The sequence below is a fragment of the Brachycentrus maculatus genome, unplaced genomic scaffold, assembly GCF_059751285.1.
Source record: "Brachycentrus maculatus isolate JH-2025_06_01 unplaced genomic scaffold, ASM5975128v1 h1tg000048l, whole genome shotgun sequence".
Lineage (NCBI taxonomy): Eukaryota > Metazoa > Arthropoda > Insecta > Trichoptera > Brachycentridae > Brachycentrus > Brachycentrus maculatus.
This window is the reverse complement of record NW_028280802.1, coordinates 1,348,695-1,361,029: the sequence shown is the minus strand read 5'-3', so window position 1 is coordinate 1,361,029 and position 12,335 is coordinate 1,348,695. Positions and strand designations below refer to the sequence as shown.

General features: G+C 34.6%; 1 long non-coding RNA gene across 3 annotated transcripts; it reads right to left on the bottom strand.

Moving 5' to 3' along the window:
* Positions 1-7,168: 7,168 nt before the first annotated feature.
* LOC148312240 (uncharacterized) lies at positions 7,169-11,779 on the bottom strand. 3 transcript variants are annotated; one of them, XR_015839274.1, is made up of 3 exons: positions 11,594-11,779; positions 7,858-8,036; positions 7,169-7,739 (listed from the first exon to the last, which is right to left on the bottom strand). It is a non-coding gene; the product is annotated as an uncharacterized LOC148312240 (long non-coding RNA). The 3 variants fall into 3 exon arrangements; XR_015839273.1 differs by having other exon boundaries at positions 11,579-11,777; XR_015839275.1 differs by lacking the exon at positions 11,594-11,779 and adding an exon at positions 9,272-9,960.
* Between the last annotated feature and the right edge of the window lie 556 nt (positions 11,780-12,335).

The window sequence follows — 12,335 nt, the reverse complement described above, 5'->3', positions numbered from 1 at the left end:
AACAATTATCAAAAACCAACAAAATCAGTACCTACTTTGTTGTTCCTCCTTTTTTATTAATGTTTCAATATGTTTTGGCATGGATTTTGCCAAATTTTGTATGTAGTCTTGGGAAAAAAATTCAAACCACAATTTTTTAATGATATTGTTAAGGTTTTCCTTTGACGAAGGCTTTCGTTTATTTCTTTCAATTGCCATTTTATGCCACAAACTCTCGATATTTTTTTCAGATCAGGACTATTTCCGGGCCAATCAAGTTGTGAAATTCCATGAATTTTCATGTATGTTACGGCGCAATAATTCTGGTAACTTGAACTGTGACCCCAAGCGCCCGCGGGGCAATGTACGCGGGGAATGTATATTTTTTAAGATCCAACCCTTATGAGATTGATACAAAGCAGACGAGACACACTTGTTCTTATACTGTCGTAGCCACCTGTTGAATAAACCGATTGCATCCTAATTACGAGTTCTTATTACCGATACCCGATAGTGGCCGAGCGTAGGAAGGCATAGTATAATAAGCATCGTAAGGCAACGTATACGTATAAGGAAGTAGATCTTGTTTTGTGGAATGCAATATATTACTAAGGAGGGATCAGGGATCAATCATAGGAGAGATCAATTGTATGGTGGCTCTTATTTGATTACTAGTTTGCTAATATTGACTACAATACTATTAGAAGCATCAAAGATATTCGTGGTTATAAGAAATTCAGTGCAATAGTAGTAGTTGATGCTTTGATGCCTTGTAAGGGAGCTCCAAAGGACTTAAGTGAGTCAGACACCCATGGAAGTTAAGTAAATTGAGATGATTTGATAGACCTATGGGAAAGTTAGTGCTGTAGATGCAGCTGTATGGGTACAAGTACAGTGATTATTAACTCATCTACCGAGTTGGACTTTATATAAGAACTTGAGAATGATTACTGTGTAAGGTGTGTAACAGCTATTGGGATATATTTGGTGGATAATAGTTCACATACTATATGGGAAGTTTAGGTACAAACATAAGCCAGTAAAATTATGAACATAATGGGTATAAGGTGTTCTTTTAAGTACGATGTGTAATGGATATAACAAGTTTGTTTTATCCTAGTAAGTACTAAGGTGTATACGATATCACTAGCGTGGTATCCTTATTGCGATAACATTTGTCCTGTGTGGACTGAATAAGCGGTGGATTATTGTAATTACATTTGTGTAATGTAATGTTTGTGTCCTGTGTGGACTGAATAAGCAGTGGATTATTGTAATTACATTGGTGTAATGTAATGTTTATGTCCTGTGTGGACTGTGTAAGCGGTGGCTTATTGTAATTACATTGGTGTGATGTAATGTCAGTCCTGTATGGACTGAATAAGCTGTGGATTATTGTAATTACATTTATGTAATGTAATGTTTGTGCCCTGAGTGGACTGAATAAGCAGTGGATTATTGTAATTACATTTGTGTAATGTAATGTTTGTGCCCTGTATGGACTGAATGAGCAGTGAATTATTGTAATTACATTGGTGGAATGTAATTTCTGTGAATAAGCGGTGGCTTATTGTGATTACTTTGGTGTAATGTAATGCGTGTCCTGTGTGTGGTCTGTGAATAAGCAGTGGCTTATTGTGATTACATTGGTGTAATGTAATGTGTGTCCAGTGTGTGGTCTGCAGATAACCGGTGACTTGTACTTTGTGCTCCCATAGACTGATACAGGAAGAACTGAAATGGTTTGTACTTCCGTATACTGATACAGGAGCAACGGATGTGGTTTGTGCTTCCAAATAGATACAGGAAGAGCTGATGCAATTTGTGCTCCCGTATACTGATACAGGAAGAGCTGATGTGGTTTGTGCTCCCGTACACTGATACAGGAAGAGCTGATGTGATTTTGTGCTCCTGTATACTGATACAGGAAGAGCTGATGTGGTTTGTGCTCCCGTACATGGAGCTGGAATGTTGGGAGAACCCAACACAGTTCCAGGTTGGAAGAATGTTACGGCGCAATAATTCTGGCCACTTGAAATATGACCCCAAGCGCCCGCGGGGCAATGTACGCAGGGAATGTATATGTTTTAAGATCCAACCCTTATAAGATTGATACAAAGGAGACGGGACACACTTGTTCTTATACTGTCATAGCCACCTATTGAATAAACCGATAATAAAATAAGAAGATATAAAAAATATATATTTTTGCAATTATGGTAATACTTGACAGGTCTGCTTCATAGGCGAGTCAACATTTAAAATTTTGGTGGGAAAAATTTCATTCGTCCGACGGTGCCCAGGAGAAAAATTCCACCCGGACTGCCTTCATAATGTTGCGGTCCATCCTGTTAGCATAATGTTGCGGTCCGTGATCTCATCCATGTGTATGGGACACCTCTATATCATGGAAGGGACCATAAGGCAAGACCAGTACCAGCAAGTACTGAAAAGTCAGCTGCAGCCGAGGCTCAAGAATGGTTCCCTGGTGATGAAGAGTATGTGTTTATGCATAACTCGGTACAGCGTCATGAAGCCAGGAGTGTTACCGCATTCCTGGCTAAAAAAATGTCTGTTGAGTATGTGTTTTTAATTGCCCGGGCAATTTGCTGGATATGAACCCCATACAAAACTTTTGGGGAAAACGAAACGGGAGATTGCTAAAGAAGTCATCACCTTCAAGTGGCAACTTGCAGAAAGTTTTATCAGAGTATGGCGTGATAACCCTTATCTCCGGCACAATGCAAAAATCTGCATAGAAAGTGAGCCCCGACGTTTGCAAGTTGTAATCGCAGCAAAGGGTGTCATTACTAAATATTAGGGTTTTTCTGAAATTGTTGAATAATCCCTTTTTATGATAAAAATAAATTTATTAGATTATTTATATAATTAGATGGAAGATAAGAAATTATTTTTAAAAAAAAAGAGCGCCTATATTATTTTTTATGTTCTTTATTAATAACTGTAAATGATATATTTATAATATGTATTAAAAATATTGTATGTATTTTGGAGTTGGCATTAAATGTCCGAGGAATATCTGTGAAAATATTTTGTGGCAATTGCCCATAAGCAGAAATTATAATATAAAGAATATACTTACATTCATCTTACCAATAGAATAATATTTTATCAATTGATTCAGGTGTAAAATCAAATTCTATAAATATGGTTGAATTTGTACTTATAATGGTTATAGCCAAACAATCCGGTTGAAGATGAAATAAATTTGAATATTGGAATGATCATATGAATTAGGATTGTGAGCGGGAGTCGGAGAGGGGTTCTTTTTCAAGTAAACAAAACAAGTTGAGTTTTCTATTGTTATTGGTTTATTCCAGCAACGGGTGCTCACAACAGGTGGGTGAGCTGGGAGGTGAATGCGGAGTGCTACCACTGGCGAGAAGGCACTCCGCTAGTACATACATCTAATTAAATTGACATTTCATTACGACCTATAAATAAATTGCAAAGACTGTTCCCGGAGTGCGGCATATAAATTCCTTTATTTATGGCTGAGTCTGGGGAGGGGGTAAAGCGAAACCGACTATCATTGTGCTTTCTTCTTGGTCTTCTAAGCTGATGATTCCAAGATGTTGAGACCCGCAAAGTTATGCGGAGCCCTTAATAGTTTATTACGACCATCTGCAGGAGGCTGGGGGTGATCCTGGTCTTCATGTTGTCTCTGGGTATGGCTACCTAAATCTGGCGATTTAGGTAGGTTAGCTGGGAGGTGAACGCAGAGTGGAACACCCCGCAAGTACATACGTGTTATACGTCTTTGATTGACAGTTCATTACGAATTATAAATATATTGCAGAGGCTGTTCCCGGAGTGCGGCATTTAAATTCCTTTATTGGGGTAAAACGTCGATCGGCTGAGTCTGGGAACGGGAAAAAGCGGAGCCAACTATTATTCTTTATTCTTCTTGGTCTTTGTGAGTTGGAGCATGGCCAAGGAGAGCAGCTTGTGGAGCCCCTAATAATTTATTACGATCGACGCAGATAGCTAGAGGTGATTATGGTCTTCTTGTTGTCTCTGGCGATGTTGCCGGCCACTTCTAGTACCTCGGTAGCCAGATGTAGGCAGCCTGGCTGGGGGGTGAACGCAGAGTGCTTCTGCTGGTGTGAAAACACCCCGCATACGGGTGTTATACGTCTCTAAATGACTTTCCATTAGCACTTATGCATACATTGCGAACGCTGTTCCTGGAGTGTGGCATACAAATTCCTTTGTTGGGGAATCGGTCCTTCACACGCCTCCCGGAGGATAGCCAGATTTATTCCCGCAATGAGTACTCACGTAGGCAGGCGAGCGGGCGTGATTCTGGACTTCTTGATATCTCTGGCGAAGTTGCCGCCCATCTTTAGTATCTCCGTCAGGTGATAAATGATGGCGGGCTTTGAAAATGGCCGGCGGGGTATTGTAGACCGGCACGATCCAAATGGGTAATACATTGCAGAGTGAATAGTAAATTTCCCCGATCCGAGAGCGAATAATGTCTCAATTCGTGAACTTCTACAGAGTGAATAGTAACTTTCCGCAATCCGAGAGTGAATAATGTCTCAATTTGTCTTTTATTTTAACGTTTGCACGTGCTCTGAGACCACATTTACATGACCATGCGCACATTTTTCGCATAACCTTTGTCTCGTTGTAATCGAATCGTTTCTTTACATCAATGATTACTTTGTACTTATGCACAATTTTTAAAGCGTCCAGATGCGTCCAAACGCCGGAACACAAGACTCGCGAGAATGCCATCGTAGAACTTGTTGGAACTTGTCACGAACTTGTCGAACTTGTGGAACGTTCAAAAGCAATAGAAGGTGCTAGAAGATATATAAAATCGAAATGGCCGGTCTTAAAGATTGGTACTCCTGGACATTCTGATGTGGGTACTTATCGGCACGAAGCTGGCTACAGGTTACTGTATTGTATATTAAAACCAGAAATCGGGGTTTGTTGTAAAGTTTTTCGGATACTTTTTTTTTATAAATCGTTGTCAATGGTTACCTCGTGAATATGTGAGCATTGGGCATAATATATGATAAAATAATTATAACAACCAACTTTTTTATCCAATTATCTCTCTAATAATATGATATGCTTTTTTATTATACAGTGGAACCTCTCATAACAAGTTTAATTCGTTCCAGCATCTTACTCGTTAAGCGAAACATATTTTCCCATACAAATCAATGTAAAATACGATAATGCGTTCCAGGCCGAAAGAAAATTCATTTTTTATTTTTTTTTTACGTTTACTCAAATAAAATTATTTTTAAATTGTTAAGGAGTTTAAAAACTTGAAATATATTATAGATTTGAAAAAAAAACGTTTATTACAGCATGAATTTATGACAAATAATTAATCCCTTTTAACTAGGAAACTGTTTAAAGACATTTGTTTTTACTGACGCTTCAAAGTTTGGCGAAAATGTGTCACAGCATCATCATTGAATAAATTTGTAGCACGAATAGCCACCGGTTGATGCTTCTTAATGTATGATGCAACAGTTTTCCATGCTTTTAGCATTTCTCTCATTGTGCTGGAAGATTGTTGCTCTGCTACTTCTTCCTTCTCCATAAACAAACTATTCTCCATAATTTCTTGCCGTGAAACACGATGCAACTCCATAAGCTCTTCAATGGTCAGCTCTTGGCTGTACTTTTTCACAACAAGCTCTTCAATATCGTTGTTATCTACCGCAAGTCCTATGATATTGGCTAATGACACAATCTCGTTGACTGTAGACTCTACAGTTACTGTTTCAAAATCACATTTGACAATGATAATGTGGTGAAAAAAGGACTTCCCCTTCCTCTGTTACATGTTATGTGGAACATCGCTCATTAAGGAAGCAAATTTTATGCTTTTTTTGCTCGCTATGCGAATTACTCGTTAAGAGAGTGCTCGTTATAAGAGGTTCCACTGTATCATTATTTATTAAAATGTGATGCGATGGTTTGGACACGTGAGACGAATAGTGAGGAAAGAACGATAGCAAATATATTTTTCACCTTCAAACCCTTCTTTTTTTTCTTTATGGGCCCTCTAACCTCCACTCCTGGATATAGGCCCCTTCCCCTTTTTTCCATTTACTCCGGTCAATTACTGCTTGCAGCCAGTTTTTAAAATAGCAGTGACAAAAAGATTTAAATAAAGTCAAATATCTCATCAAATATAGCTTTTATATACATGTATTCCAATCAATAAAAAAAATAGATTTTACTGTATTTGCTTCCTTAAGCAAGGGATTTTTTTACGACAGATAAACACAACACAATTTGAGGGAGACCTACAAATTAGATAAACTATTTATAGTTTATCATTATAGTTTATAAAAAAGTTATGAAAATACCAAAACTGAATTATTTAGTGAGCACATATCCTAACTTTTAAAAATAAATCTTTTAAGAATCTTGTTGGGAGTTAACAGCGAGAAAACTTAAGATTGAAAAGTTGCTTCCGGTGCATAAAAGCCTGGGCACCCTTGGGTTAGTAACTGAATACTTTTTAATGAGCAGTGTTCGCGGATGGCACATTTGTCGTATCAACACATAAGATCGAAATGACCCGACTGAGCTCGCCAGTTGCCACTTGAAACTTTTTTTTATTGGATTTCTTCTATTAATGACCAATTTTATTATTATTTCTTATTGCTATTATAGTAAGACTTGTTTCATTTTTTATATTCGGTTAAGTTTTTTACATTTCTATTGCTTCTGTTTTGTTTATTTTTTTTAACTAGACTTTTGAACTTTTAAATTCTGTTAACTCTTTAACCATTAGCAATGCGTAATTTATGAATTATTATTTCTTATAAAACAATTAATAACTTATAGACATCAAAAAAGGTCTTACATTAGTTTTTTTATTGGTAGACATTGAACAGGAGTATTGTATAAAATAAAAATAAAATTAAATACATTTTTTTTTTTAATAAATAAATAAAATTGTATAGGAGGCTATTTTTAAAATTTATATTATTTTAGAAATTCCGCCACATTTCGGACGGGTGTTTTTATACGCCTGCGGACTGCTGGTGACAGGATTTGATAATTGTATACATATAGTGTAGACCTTAACAAAGAGATTGGAAATGTTCATATAAAAACATTTTAATAAAACTGTTATTATATTAAAATATCTTTAAGTTGTTTATGAGTGAAAATGAAACAGGTATTAGACAGTAATTTGCTTTAATTTATTCTGATTAAAAACATGAAAAGTAGTACTAAAACAAGCATTTGTTGTATCATATCGCTTTTATTAGAGATTTTAACACTGCATTATTCAAAATAAACTTTTTCGCAAACTTGGTCATATATAGATTATGACATTCATTAAAAAAATAATCTGCATAGAATAACTTCTTTAAAATAAGCATTTAATTTTTTTTATCTACATTGGAAATATCCTGATAATAAAGTACCTCTTTTTTTTACAAATATATAAAGGAATATGTTGAATACATTTAAAAACTTAATTGTATGATTTTTTCTACTAAAATTAGTTTTTCTTCTTTGTCCCTTATCCACACTATGTGTAGGAAACTGCATCAGATATTGAAAAATTAAATTATGGGAAGACTAGGTGATAAGCCTTGCGTTTTAGATGCATACAGTGCTAGACGTAGGTCATTTATGACCAGACTGATGTATCCCAGGTTTGAGTAAATCTGATTTAGAATGAAGATATGTTCAGCCACTGATTACTGATGCGGATTTCTCAAATGATCAGATCTTATCAGCCTCTATGAAGTACATAAACAGTATTTAGTGAACAAGACAATAACAGAGACAAGAGAAAAAGAAAATAGCGACTATGCAATATAACAAAAAGAGACGCAGCAAAATATACCGCTAACTTACTATACTTTATCTATACATTAGATGAATTCAAAGTTTATTGAAGGCGTCCAACCCCAAAGTGGATTTTGGTATCGTCCAATCTGGCCCAAGCAATCCCGCTTCTTCCGTGAGGTAATGCAGAGGTTCCCGTCTTCCCCAGTACTTGTCACTCGAAGAACATAATCCCAGATAAAGGGACTCTGAATTTAAAATAAAATACACTTTTATCACCACTTCAATCGTCGTGGAAGTATCAGGAATCAAAATCAGCCCCACGAGATTTTTCTCTCCTTATATTTCAACTAGTAATATTTCAATATATGTATATTGTAGATGTATCAACTGGAGATGAGGCATCTATCATTTTCATATAAAAGAAAACGGATATCTGAACAATATGGATGTTCTGTTGTAAAAGAAAAACACTTGTTTTTTACCATTTCAGTTTATTTTATTATAACTAAAGCTAGTTAGTTAGCTAGACTAGTTTCGGAAGCTATGCTTCCATCTTCAGGTCTAAATATAAACATATCGGTATCGATGATGACATGATGTATCTTTGGGCTTTCAAAAAAGTATTTCGGATTTCGAAATGACAAAAATTTATGGAAAATGGAAATACGTGTTAATTCGTCTTATTAAGACATTATCAAACACTCCATGGGTGCTTGATAATGTCTTAATAAGAGGAAACGCATCACGTATTAACCCATCGGCCTACCAGCCGCCAACCGTTGGCGGTAGGTATGTTTTTACATTTGCAAATCAGCCGCCGTTTAAGCCGCGCCCCCATTCGTGATAGTTCATATTATAAAGATACTTTCGTGTGATATCTACAAATTAGTAAAGAAAGCTTTTTGTAATGCATTATTTCTTATAATTTTAATACAAATTTATTGACAACACTCGACCAAAGATGTCCCTGTAAGGATAGAATTATCCTTTTGATTGAAATATCAACTAATCCCGGGAGCAATGTTTTATTGAGTTATTTTTTCAAGTTTTCATGTTAATTTATCACATTTCTGATCTAGACACACGATGAAATACATGCGTAATAGTTATATGTACCATATTTATTGGTAAAACAGTAAAAGTTACAATTTTATGAGATAGTTTATTTTTATAACTCGGTTGAATTTGAACGCCGTTGACGCCGCAGCCACGCGCGCGGTGTCATTGGTCGGCTGTTGCACCGCGCACTAAACATTAAATGTTTAGTGCGCGGTACCTTATTCTGCATTTAAAGATTATTTCTATGTTTGTTCTCGTTTTATCAGGTGCAAAATATTAGCGCCTCATTGTTTGACAAACCATATCTATATACTTTATGTACATCTTTTGAAAAAAAACTGATATGCGGATGGGTTAACATATACATAAATAAATGTAGAATACAAATTCAATAAACCTTGTTTAATTTTGGATATATTACCCGACAATTGAACTAGTCTGTTGAGCCACCTATACAGATCCCCTCTTCATAGTTTCCTATTAGCGGCCCTTATCGTAACAAACATAATATTTTTTATTTTATTTGGAAATTTTTCAAAACATAGTCATAAATTAAACCCTGAAGAGGGCAACAGGTTGTTTATTCTAACTGCTGACAGTTGGTAGAATTCCATATTGAATTGTCGGGTAATATATCCTAAATTAAACAAGGTTTATTGGAATTGAAATCTGCATTTATTTATGTATATCGCTCACTCCTTTCAAGAACGTCATAAATAAAAAAACTTGATTTCTCAGGAGAACATTTTTAAAGTTTTAAAATAAAATACAATTTAATAAAAATAAATATCAAGCCACTTATTGAACTTTTTACTGTGTAACAGATCTTTTTAGGTAAAACCTGAAGGTTTTTTCTCCATTTGAAAAATATTAAGTATATCTTAAAAAATAACTAAACAATGCCTTTTCTTCAAAATGCAAAAACAACACTTTCTGCCCTGTAGCGGGTAAATATTAAGTTAAAAATTTGTTTCTTTTGCTGGGATATAGTACATTTTCTTGGCATTCCGAAAACATGCACAACCGAAAATTGACGATTTTTAATTTACGACGTTCTTGAAAGGAATGAGCGATATGTTAATACGTGACGCGTTTCGTCTTCTTAGGACATTATCAAACACACTATTCTAATTGGTGAGTGTTTGATAATGTCCTAAGACAAAACGCGTCACGTATTAACATATACATAAATGTAGAATTCAATCCAATAAACCTTGTTTAATTTTGGATATATTACCCAACAGTTCAACAGGTTGTTGCCGAAACTAGTTGGTTAGTAAAAATGTGAGTGGATCAAAAAACAACGTCTTTTTATTTCTCAAAATAATTGATCAGAACAGTTACATGAATACATTTTTGTATTTTTTGCACTTTTTTTTTAATTTTTGCCGAGTGTTGCTCTTTTTTTGAAAACGGGACATTTCAACGTCCCAAAACTTTACTTGGAGACAACGGGACGGAATATCTAAAAACGGGATGTATGGTCTCGCTAACCATACATGGTCTCGCCGCACTGAGAGATCGCATTCCGACTGCGTTCATCCTCCCACGCTTCACTCCCATACATTGTTGTTAATAAAACTAATGGAAAGTTTCATATTACAACGCTTAACCGCTTCTGTGCCAAGAGCGAGATATCTCGAATTCTTGGCCGTGCCCAGCAGGCCGGCCATAAAAAAATAGCGAGTTTTCTCGCTTGTCTTTGAGCCTCTGTATCATACATATCGCTCACTCCTTTCAAGAACGTCATAAATCAAAAATCGTAAATTTTCAGTTGAGCATGTTTTCGGAACGCCTAGAAAATGTACTATATCCCAGCAAAAGAGGCATATTTTTAACTTAATATTTACCCGCTACAGGGCAGAAAGTGTTGTTTTTGCATTTTGAAGAAAAGGTATTGTTTAATTCTTTTTTTAAATATACTAAATATTTTTAAAATGGAGAAAAAACCTTCAGGTTTTACCTACAAAGATCTGTTGCACAGTAAAAAGTTCAATAAGTGGCTTGATATTTATTTGTAAAACATTGTATTATATTTTTAAACTCTAAAAAGTTCTCCTGAAAAATGAAGTTTTTTGATTTATGACAATTATTTATTTGTGACAAGTTGTGACAACCCTGACATTTTCAGAAAAATTAAAATATGTTTATCTAAGTAAAGGGAAGCAAATAAATCGCATATTGAATAAATTTGGTAAGTTATTTAAATATCTTTTCAAGGTGTAATGTTTTTAAGTTATAAAAATGATTTATTTTGATTAAAAATTCACGGCCTGCTGAGCACAGCTACACTCCTACATACCGGCATTTAAAAGGTTAAGTAAAGTGCCGCTGCGAAAAAATACTATAAATTGTCCAAAATACAAGACAAATATCACTTTTTTAGTTACCTAACGTCTAAGTGACTCTAAAATCTAGCTACGGCTTATGCAGCACCGCTTATCATGACCCTACTCGAACTTCAACTTTTTAAGTTTTTTATAGCCTTGGTCTACTCGTGAGTGGATTTACTCTTTATGTTTAAAGTTACTATAATTTCATGTGATTCATGAGTGAAAATTCTAGGCAAAAACACTCGCTATCTCGCTACAGGCAAGAGTTTATACATTTCATTGAATCTTAGTTAGCAGTGAAGTTACTCGGGTGTAGACAAATATCACTTCTGCCGATGTTTCGATAACAAATTGACATTCCTAACAAGTATATCCTGAAAAAGCTCTTTTCATACTTTAAAATCGCTTACTCCTTTTCGCTTTTAAGTCTCGGCATCCTAAAAATTTGTATATTATATTTAATAATGGTATGATTGATAATCGAATCGGATTTCGGTCTGTCGAGGCAACTGTCAGTGTCAGACGAAAAACCACAGCATAGAGGAAATAAACGTAAAATCTATGTAAACAGTAAAACGAGCATAGATTATTCAAGGTACCTACACATCCCCAGAATACCTATTTATTCACAAACCCTTTGGTTACCAATTTTTACGTTTTATTTTAGTTACGATTTTAGGGATGGCAATGCCAGGATTTTTAGTTTTTTTTTTAGTTTTTTTTTTTAGATGGGAATAGCATTTATTACTACGAATACTATGTAGTCATTTAGCAATGTATGAAATATTTGATATCAATAAATTATACAAAATAAAACACTGGTTTTTCTTTATTTGTTTATTTCATATTTTATAGACATATATTTTAAATATAAGAATAATAAAGAAAATGAGTAAAATGTAAAAATTTAAATATAAATCAATATTTATAAATGAATAATAATTTTATATTTTTGAAAAATAATCAACCATTTGAAAAGAATATTTTTTTCTCTCGTTAAATTATATCAATTGAAGTTCGACAAAATAATAACATAGACTACTTCAAATAAAAAAATATGTAAGAGAAAAATCACAAACAAATATTTTTTATTATAAAAGAGTTAACATTTCCTCGTCATTTTTTTCCATAGCTTCTTTAATTCCAAAACCC